The 10249-nt window shown below is 41.4% G+C and overlaps 1 protein-coding gene across 1 annotated transcript in view; it reads right to left on the reverse strand.

Annotated features, from left to right (window-relative positions):
• Positions 1-9232, reverse strand: part of dtna (dystrobrevin, alpha) — a 217270-nt gene extending 208038 nt beyond the window's left edge. Inside the window, exon 1 of the mRNA XM_072255312.1 lies at positions 9214-9232. The gene's annotated coding sequence lies outside the window, so the exon portion shown is untranslated. The remainder of the gene's footprint in view (positions 1-9213) is intronic.
• Between the last annotated feature and the right edge of the window lie 1017 nt (positions 9233-10249).

Genomic DNA, 10249 nt, shown 5'->3' on the forward strand with positions numbered 1-10249 from the left:
TAATCAGTAACTTACCACTAATAAAATGTATATCGAACATTAAAGCTTATTTGGGTTTAATTCGGAGAAGTAAGTCTGAGAATCGGAGCGGGAGTGTGGAGGAAGCCATTTTTGAATTTTTCGGTTTTTTTTCATTGGCGTTCAGAGAGGCAGGACTGCACAGGCATGTGACGTCGGGCAGTGAAGTGCGGAAGATTTAAAAGGAACAGAGCCTTATACAGCGGGCAGCGGAGTGAGCCGGGAGCAGAGTGAAGGCATAAGGGCTTCGGCTCAACGGGCTTAGGCGGAAACGGGCGAGGCGAAGAGGGTTTGGTATTCATTTTTTGTTGTTATTTGAGGAGAGGAGAAGTACGAGTGTGAGGGCAGCTTGTTGTTCTCAGTGCCAGATGTGGGAGGTCGTGGAGTCTCCAAGCCTTCCGGACGTCCACATCTGCACCAGGTGCATCGAGATGCAGCTCCTAAGAGACCGCGTTAGGGAACTGGAGCTGCAGTTTGATGACCTTCGTCTTGTCAGGGAGAGTGAGGAGTTGATAGAGAGGAGTTACAGGCAGGTGGTCACACCGGGGCCACGGGAGGCAGACAAGTGGGTCACGGTTAGGAGGGGGAAGAGGAAGAGTCAGGTAATAGAGAGTACCGCAGTGGCTGTACCCCTTGACAATAGGTACTCCTGTTTGAGTACTGTTGGGGGGGGCAGCTTACCTGGAGGAAGTGACAGTGGCCATGCCTCCAGCACAGAGTCTGGCCCTGTAGCTCAGAAGGGTAGGGAAAGGAAGAGGAGGGCAGTAGTAATAGGGGACTTGATAGTAAGACGGTCACATAGGCGATTCTGTGGACACAGTCCGGAGACCCGGATGGTAGTTTGCCTCCCTGGTGCCAGGGTCCGGGATATTTCTGATCACGTCCAAGATATTCTGAAGTAGGAGGGTGAGGAGCCAGAGGTCGTGGTACATATAGGTACCAATGACATAGGTAGTAAAAGGGGAGAGGTCCTGAAAGGAGAATATAGGGAGTTAGGAAGGGAGTTGAGAAAAAGGACTGCAAAGGTAGTAATCTCGGGATTACTGCCTGTGCTACGCGACAGTGAGAGTAGGAATGCAATGAGGTGGAGGATAAATGCGTGGCTGAGGGATTGGAGCAGGGGGCACGGATTCAAGTTTTTGGATCATTGGGACCTCTTTTGGCGGAGGTGTGACCTGTACAAAAAGGACGGGTTACACTTGAATCTTAGGGGGACCAATATCCTGGCGGGGAGATTTGCGAGGGCTACTGAGGTGACTTTAAACTAGAATGGTTGGGGGGTGGGAATCAAATTAAATAGACTGGGAGAGAGGAGGTTAGTTCACAACGGGGGATGGGAACAAGTGCAGAGAGACAGAGGGGTGTAAAATGAGGGTAGAAGCAAAAAGTAGTAAGGTGAAAAGTAAAAGTGGTAGGCTGGCAAATTCAGGGCAAAAATCAAAAAGGGCCACTTTTCAACATAATTGTATAAGGGCTAAGAGTGTTGTAAAAGCAAGCCTGAAGGCTTTGTGTGTCAATGCAAGGAGCATTCATAACAAGATGGATGAATTAAAAGTGCAGATTGTTATTAATGAATATGATATAGTTGGGATCACAGAGACGTGGCTCCAGGGTGACCAAGGATGGGAGCTCAACATTCAGGGAGATTCAATATTCAGGAGGGAGAGACATGAAAGAAAAGGAGGTGGGGTAGCATTGCTGGTTAGAGAGGAGATTAACGCAATAGAAAGGAAGGGAGGATGTGGAATTGATATGGGTAGAACTGCATAACACTAAAGGGTAGAAAACGCTGGTGGGAGTTATGTAGAGGCCACCTAACAGTAGTAGTGAGGTTGGGGATGGCATTAAACAGGAAATTAGAAATGCATGCAATAAAGGAACTGCAGTTATAATGGGTGACTTCAATCTACATATAGACTGGGTGAACCAAATTGGTAAGGTGCTGAGGAAGAGAATTTCTTGGAAATTATGTGGGATGGTTTTCTGAACCAACATGTCGAGGAACCAACTAGAGAGCAGGCCATTCTAGACTGGGTATTGAGCAATGAGGAAGGGTTAATTAGCAATCTTGTCGTGAGAGACCCCTTGGGTAACAGTGACCATAATATGGTGGAATTCTTCATTAAGATGAGTGACATAGTTAATTCAGAAACAAAGGTTCAGAACTTAAAGAAGGGTAACTTTGAAGGTATTACACAGTGGGCACGTGGCCAAGTGGTTAAGACATTGGACTAGCGATCTGAAGGTTGTGAGTTTGAGCCCCAGCCAAGGCAATGTGTTGTGTCCTTGAGCAAGGCACTTAATCACACATTGCTCTGCGACGACACTGGTGCCAAGCTGTATGGGTCCTAATGCCCTTCCCTTGGACAACATTGGTGTTGTGGAGAGGGGAGACTTGCAGCATGGGCAACTGCTGGTCTTCCATACAACCTTGCCTAGGCCTGTGCCCCGGAGAGTGAAGACTTTCCAGGCACAGATCCATGGTCTTGCAAGACTAACCAATGCCTTTAATGAGACGTGAATTAGCTAAGATAGACTGGCAAATGATACTTAAAGGGTTGACGGCGGATATGCAATGGCAAGCATTTAAAGATCGCATGGATGAACTACAGCAATTGTTCATCCCAGTTTGGCAAAAGAATAAACTAGGGAAGGTAGTGCACCCGTGGCTGACAAGGGAAATTAGGGATAGTATCAATTCCAAAGCAGAAACATACAAATTAGCCAGAAAAAGTGGCTCACCTGGGGACTGGGAGAAATTCAGAGTTCAGCAGAGGAGGACAAAGGGCTTAATTAGGAAAGGGAAAAAAAAGATTATGAGAGAAAACTGGCAGTGAATATAAAAACTGACTGTAAAAGCTTTTATAGATATGTGAAAAGAAAAAGATTGGTTAAGACAAATGTAGGTCCCTTACAGTCAGAAACAGGTGAATTGATCATGGGGAACAAGGACATGGCAGACCAATTGAATAACTACTTTGGTTCTGTCTTCACTAAGGAGGACATAAATAATCTTTCCGGAAATAGTAGGGGACAGAGGGTCTAGTGAGATGGAGGAACTGAGGGAAATACATGTTAGTAGGGAAGTGGTGTTAGGTAAATTGACGGCATTAAAGGGAGGTAAATCCCCAGGGCCAGATGGTCTGCATCCCAGAGTGCTTAAGGAAGTAGCCCAAGAAATAGTGAATGCATTAGTGATAATTTTTCAAAACTCTTTAGATTCTGGACTAGTTCCTGAGGATTGGAGGGTGGCTAATGTAACCCCGCTTTTTAAAAAAGGCGGGAGAGAGAAACCGGGGAATTATAGACCGATTAGCCTAACATCAGTGGTGGGGAAAATGCTAGAGTCAGTTATCAAAGATGTGATAACAGCACATTTGGGAAGCGGTGAAATCATTGGACAAATTCAGCATGGATTTGTGAAAGGAAAATCATGTCTGACGAATCTCATAGAATTTTTTGAGGATATAACTAGTAGAGTGGCTAGGGGACAACCAGTGGATGTGGTATATTTGGATTTTCAAAAGGCTTTTGACAAGGTTCCACACAGGACTTTAGTGTGCAAACTTAAAGCACACGGTATTGGGGGTATGGTATTGATGTGGATAGAGAATTGGTTGGCAGACAGGAAGCAAAGAGTGGGAACAAATGGGACCTTTTCAGAATGGCAGGCAGTGACTAGTGGGGTACCGCAAGGCTCAGTGCTGGGACCGCAGTTGTTTACAATATATATTAATGACTTAATTGAGGGAATTAAATGCAGCATCTCCAAATTTGCGGATGACACGAAGCTGGGTGGCAGTGTTAGCTGTGAGGAGGATGCTAAGAAGATGCAGGGTGACTTGGATAGGTTAGGTAAGTGGGCAAATTCATTGCAGATGCAATTTAATGTGGATAAATGTGAGGTTATCCACTTTGGTGGCAAAAACAGGAGAACAGATTATTATCTGAATGGTGGCTGATTAGGAAAAAGGGAGGTGCAACGAGACCTGGGTGTCATTATACACCAATCATTGAAAGTGGGCATGTAGGTACAGCAGGCGGTGAAAAAGGCGAATGGTATGCTGGCATTCATAGCAAGAGGATTCGAGTACAGGAGCAGGGAGGTACTACTGCAGTTGTACAAGGCCTTGGTGAGATCACACCTGGAGTATTGTGCGCAGTTTTGGTCCCCTAATCTGAGGAAAGACATTTTTGCCATAGAGGGAGTACAAAGAAGGTTCACCAGATTGATTCCTGGGATGGCAGGACTTTCATATGATGAAAGACTGAATCGACTAGGCTTATACTCGCTGGAATTTAGAAGATTAAGGGGGGATCTTATTGAAATGTATAAAATCCTAAAGGGATTGGACAGGCTAGATGCAGGAAGATTGCTCCCGATGTTGGGGAAGTCCAGAACGAGGGGTCACAGTTTGAAGATAAAGGGGAAGCCTTTTAGGACCGAGATGAGGAAAAACTTCTTCACACAGAGAGTGGTGAATCTGTGGAATTCTCTGCCACGGGAAACAGTTGAGGCCAGTTCATTGGCTATGTTTAAGAGGGAGTTAGATATGGCCCTTGTGGCTAAAGGGATCAGGGGGTATGGAGAGAAGGCAGGTACAGGGTTCTGAGTTGGATGATCAGCCATGATCATACTGAATGGCAGTGCAGGCTCAAAGGGCCGAATGGCCTACTTCTGCACCTACTTTCTATGTTTCTATGTTTCTATTCTGTTGAGTTAGTGAAACCCCGAGGTTGGATATGATGCAAAGTTTCTTTAATGGTCAAAGGAAGAAGCTACATATCATAAGACCGAATGACATTGATAAACTCTTTTAAGAAAAGATTAGCCCAAAGAATTAAAAGTGGATTAGAAGAATGTGTTTAGTTTGAACACTTTGTAACAAAATGAATGACATATTAATACAAAGGGTGCTACCTCATAGCTCAAGTGACCTAACTTCAATTCTGACCTGGTACATCTCTGTGGAATTTGAGTATTCTCCAGAACTGCATGGGTTTCTTTCAGGTGCTCTAGTTTCTTTTTCTCATGTTTCAAAAGTGAACATGTTGGTGGTGTGAATGTGGACTTGGTGGGCCAAGGTACCACTATACTCCCTATAATTATGACACATCCAGATAAGTTTCTGGAGCAATATGCAGAAATATTCAAAGATTTATAGACTGGCATTAATGGACGCAAAGCCAGCAAACACATTCAGACAAATATCAAATGAATTTCCTGAAGCTTACATTAATACCAAGGCTTCAGCACGTATGGTAGAGAGAGGTTTAACAAATTCAAATGATGTGATAAATTGGTCAAAGCATTAGACAGAGTGAGTGAGTGACACCTCCTGATGTGATGCCCAAAACAAACAGACTACACAGCTTTCTGAGGACCATAAGGTCACCCTCAGCTGAACTATGGACGATGAGCAATATCCTTTTCCCAGATCCCATAATGTGTTCCCTGAATTGGCAGGGGACAAGGTCTTTACTAACTTGAACCAGTCATACAATTAGATATGGACAATGAATGCAACTCAGCAAACAATTAGTATTCATAAAGGGTGTTGTTTAAGTATCAAGCTGAGTTTTGGCGTAGTCTTTACCCAAGATATTTCAGTCCAACCATGCCAAAATGTTAAAGGTGGCCCATTGCCACGCATACAACCAAGATGACATTTTAATCATGCCTGCCACAGAAGAAGAAAATCTCTTTATACTTGAAAGAATATTATGAAGTCTTTGTGACCATAACTTAATGCAGCAGAACAGTAAACGCATCCTCTACTTGGGTGAAGCAAATATTCTACAACTTAAAGGAAAAGGTTGAAGATGTTGGCCTGAGAATGTCACTGAATTTCAACTATGTCAAGTTTCAGCTAAATTTCACAGTGGTACTAACTTTGTTATGCGAATTACTGAAAAAGAATGAATCACAGCAATGAGCAAACAAACAGCAGAAAATATAGTCTTAGCAGTGAGTTCCCCCATGTGTACTATATCACATGAACACCAACACTTGCTCATGATGTCTCAATTTAAGGAGTAAGGAAGGGTGGTTAGAAGCCACATTATGAACAATGGCCAGGGAATGTCATGCAAACGAACAAAGAGGAAGAGGATCTATCTCAGTTGGACTATGATGCACTGAGAATCAAATCTGGGATTTGAATTCTCCTTGAGCAGACTATTCATTGTAGCACCAACTACAAACCTTGATAGACATGGAGAGAGGTTACAATGCAGTTAATGATGTGAGATCATATGCCACCAGTTCCTAAGGTTGTCATAGCTGGGGTGGTAGTGGGGATAAGCTCCAACTACCTATAAAGTGCTCCAAATGTCATGTGACTCTAACAGCCTCTGACAACCAAGTCCAACTCTTGGCCTTCACGTGTGGCTTAGCTACTAGGCCCAGCGGAACTACTGTATTTCTACTGACGAGAAATAGGCAAAGGAAGACCACTGGCACCTCAAAACCAGTTGCTTCAGGTAGGTGGGGCTCGTCAGCCTTGGACGGCAGCCCGCCTAGGAGAAGGAAAACTCTGATTTTAAACCTCCGCTGTCTTGCAGCCATACCCACCCATGGGAAAAGCTTCGGGAGTAAACTGCGAGGACAAAATCCGAAGCCTGGGTCCCTAAGGCAGTCTGATGTTGTTTACAACTTCACTCTGGCAACCTCTGCGACGGCACTGGTGCCAAGCTGTATCAGCACTTGCCCTTCCCTTGGACTACATCAGTGACGTGGAGAGGGTGATCCCGCTGCATGAGCAACAGCCGGTTCTTCAAATCTTCCCATCCAGGTTTGTGCCCTGGAGAGGACACAATCCACCAGAGACGCAAACCCATGACCCCCTGGGATCGCAGCTGCCTACTACTCATATGCCACTTTTGAATGCACTGAAGCAAAATACTGATCCATGTTCATAACATACGGTCTTCCTGACAGAATTGTACCACTGACTTTGGCATTTGGTGACTTTGATCATTTGAATTTGAATAGTTAATGAAACAAAGCAGGATCAGTAGGGCTGCACAGCACCTTGTTACTCAGCTCAAACAGAGAAACTGAGAGATACTATGAAAGAAGCATCAAGAAAATGGGACATGGAGGATAAATCAAACGACAAAGCATTACCCTGCAGATTTTCTTCCAAGCTACTGACTAACAGTGCATTTTGTCACAAAGTATACAGGATATATTTTAGCAGTAACACTGAAGCATATAGCAGATAGCTCAGGACACATCTGAGTGTGGTTCAGCCAAACTTAAAAGGAAAGATAGAAGAAAGGGGGAAAAAAACGAACACAACAACATATGCTATAAAGAGAGGAGGTTCTGACTACATGATGAGGTTTGTGTGCTCAACTCATTGGGCAGGTCAGAAATGAGAACATAGGGAGAGATGTTTCAAGGCTAACTGATTAGATTTGGTAGGAGACTCATCAAGGTCCATGTTTTTCACTTGTCCTCTGCAAAAGAAACCCCAAAGAACAAAGAGGACCATTGCTAGTTTGATTATGTTCCTGAAGTGAGTCCAACAATTGTTGAAGAAGAAATAACTTCTGCAATCCCTTCAGAGTATTAACCTGATCAGATTTTGTGCAAGGAATTGCCATCAGAAGACCCAAACAAGTGTCAACCACAGTGAGCATAAGTTGATTGTTATGGTTACCCGTAAGGAATACAATTGAATAATGTGCCTCATTTCTCAGGATAAAACATGAAAGACCTGGCTGCCAGCAAAGGCATTTATTGTGAAATTGTAGCAAAAAGAGACTGGAACACTTACTGGGTATCAGTACAAGGATAAGACCATCTGGTGTATTTAAACAAGGAAAAGATTGACAAAAAGAGGGTAATCTTGAAATATCTGCAAAACTGATACTAACAGATGCTTTTCTGTTTCAGGTAGAGTGACAGTGCTGCAACTATTTCTATTAGCAATTTGAGTTTTCCTTCAAGCAGAGAGTCATCTGGATGTGGGGAAAGTACACACGATAATTTACCATGGAAGAAGGAGATGTTCTACAAAGCTATAACCTCCCAGCACATTCATAGAATCTGACTGATAAACTGCAAATCTGGTCACATTACTCAAAATAAAGCAAATGATGGGGAGAACAAATGTTCAAAAATAGCCCTGGCTGAGGATCATATCACATCCTGTAATTGTAACATTACTTGTGTATGTAGTGCAGTTTACTTTAGCTTACTATCATAAGCAAGAGTTAGACAATTGCAGCGTCAGGACCCCACTATACCGTATGATTTATTACCCATATGGAACTTGCTTTACAGTAATCCTGGTGTTTATTATTTTAGCAATCCCAGTGTTTATTATTTATACTTGTTTTAATATATTATTTTACTGTTTCTTTGTGTAGGTCCCAATGAGGAATCGAGGGTTGGAGAGTAAAGAAAGAGTTAAATTTTATTCCTCCTTGGTATATACAGAAGTGTGTAAGACAAAATGGTGTTAGTCTGGAATTCTGCATGGCACTGCCTATTCCACACAATGTCCCCAAATAAATAAATAAATGTAAAATAAATAAATATTTGAGAACTTCGTGTGAGCACCAGTCTATCACATTGAAAGTAGACAATGTTCGTCTGGGGAAGTTTTCGAGTAAAGGATCTTAAAGTGTATAAAAAAAAGGGCACTTCCTTTGTGCAAGGAGGAATCTTCTCCTAGGCTGGGTTGCAACTAGTGCTAAGAAAGTGAGAGGGAGGGAGATTAACTGGAAAAGCAGTCAAGACACTTGTGGTTCCCTCCAGCAGTATATTGTGTGGTGTAGCTTAGTGATTGGCTGATAAATATTATTCTGTCTCTTTCACCACTTTATTAACTGTTTTTTAATTTCTTTCTGTATTTACTCTTTATTAACTCTGATAAAGTAATTTCTCATAACCTTGAACACGTACACAGTGCCTTCTTTGTTTATGAAAACCTCTTGTTGCTGAATCAGAAAAGAACAAGGAATAATATTAAAAAATTGTTACAAACTGAAGCCCAGTTAATCAGTTATATCTGTAAATGTAACTAAATTAGTTTCATTCTTTTATATGGGTTAACAGTGTTACGTCTAAATACTGTGATATCCACTATGGCATATTAGATTATATTTATATTGTGTACAGTCCATGAATAATCTTAAATAAATTCTTTTAAACTTCCTTATGACCCCTGAACATTAACTCACCACACTGCATGTTCTTTCGCCAGAGTTTATAAATGTGTATGTTACGGCTGTTGATACAAAAAGAATATATAAGAAAGCTAAATATAGAAATCAGGCAATAAACCAACAGAATTTCAAAGATTTTGCACTTTCTCGGTTCTCCTCAGGCACATCCGATAAGTAACAGATGTTCTTTTCAAACTGTTGATTGATAATTATTAGCTTCATGTTAAGAAGCATTATGCTTCTTCCAACTACTATTTCTACTTTTTGTTCTTTTTATTTAAGTAACATTAATCAGAAAATATTTTCACCTTTTGCATCCATTGTCTACATCAGGTAATCAAGTTATTCTTTTTAAAGATTATGTTATTTAGATTTAATTTTCTTTATGTTTACTGACTTTGCTCTCAATAACATTTAAACCAATTTTTTGTCATTTATTTCATTTGATATTTTTTTCCTCTGCATCTTCCAACCTCCCCAAAAATAAACTGGTTATACTTCCCCATAATTAAAGACAACCTTGAAAGTTTAAAAACCAAAACTTCAATTAAAAAAAGTCTTTCTCTTTCTGTTGGTTAACCACTGCCTGGTGTCACACATGTTAAACTGAAGATTATACGAGGTTGTGTTTCACTCCATTACACTCAGGGATCTGAAAGATACACATGATTATCAAAACATTCATCACAATTAACATTCCTAAAATACTACACTTCAATTTTCTACAGCCTATAAATATTGTCAGACAAAGAAAATATTTGGCAGGACATCAGTTGTGTTTTTCTCTCTCCCAAAGGCATTTCTGCTCGCTTAGATTTGTTTTTCTTCACTGCATCTAAGCTTTCTTTGAAACATTGACTTTTGGCCTCTCCTATTGACCACCAAATACATCATATTTATTAATTATTCAAGTTTATTTACTATATATGTTAATGTACTTTTCTCTGTTATTGGCTTCCCTATGTCCCTAATTGTTATTACTTCAGTTTACAGTATAATATGTGAATGTTGCTGACAAATGCAATTTCTTTTTACAATAGAAGTGAGAAAC

The sequence above is a fragment of the Mobula birostris genome, chromosome 1 (assembly GCF_030028105.1).
Source record: "Mobula birostris isolate sMobBir1 chromosome 1, sMobBir1.hap1, whole genome shotgun sequence".
NCBI classification, from domain to species: domain Eukaryota; kingdom Metazoa; phylum Chordata; class Chondrichthyes; order Myliobatiformes; family Myliobatidae; genus Mobula; species Mobula birostris.